Below are 416 nucleotides of genomic sequence, written 5' to 3'. Positions count from 1 at the left end.
TGTGTTTCTTTTTCTCCAGAGTGAGCATGATAACAAACTGCCTCACGGGGTGTGAAGATTAAATGATAGAACATATACATAATAATTAACACAGTGGTGAAGAACTCAAGAAATCATTCCTAGTGATTTGTCAAGGAAATGAAATATACTTCAGCAGAAGCCTTGAATGAGTTAGTTCTATAAAATGGGAAAGTCCTTCAATCTGTATGTTAATTAAATTCACATCTAGCTCATTCTCTTCCACTGTTCTCTTTTGACATTCAAGATTGCAGAAGCTTTCCTAGGATTGCCCATGGATCCCATCAAGATAAGACTTCATTTTTATCCTTTACGACTGTGGTGCACTATGAATGTGATGAAGGATACGTTCTGGTTGGAGAGCCCGAAATGACCTGCAAAAATTCAGAGTGGTCATG

Source organism: Pteropus vampyrus, unplaced genomic scaffold (assembly GCF_000151845.1).
Source record: "Pteropus vampyrus isolate Shadow unplaced genomic scaffold, Pvam_2.0 Scaffold773, whole genome shotgun sequence".
NCBI classification, from domain to species: Eukaryota; Metazoa; Chordata; class Mammalia; order Chiroptera; family Pteropodidae; genus Pteropus; species Pteropus vampyrus.
The sequence above is the reverse complement of the archived record's forward strand: the minus strand, read 5'-3'. Positions refer to the sequence as shown.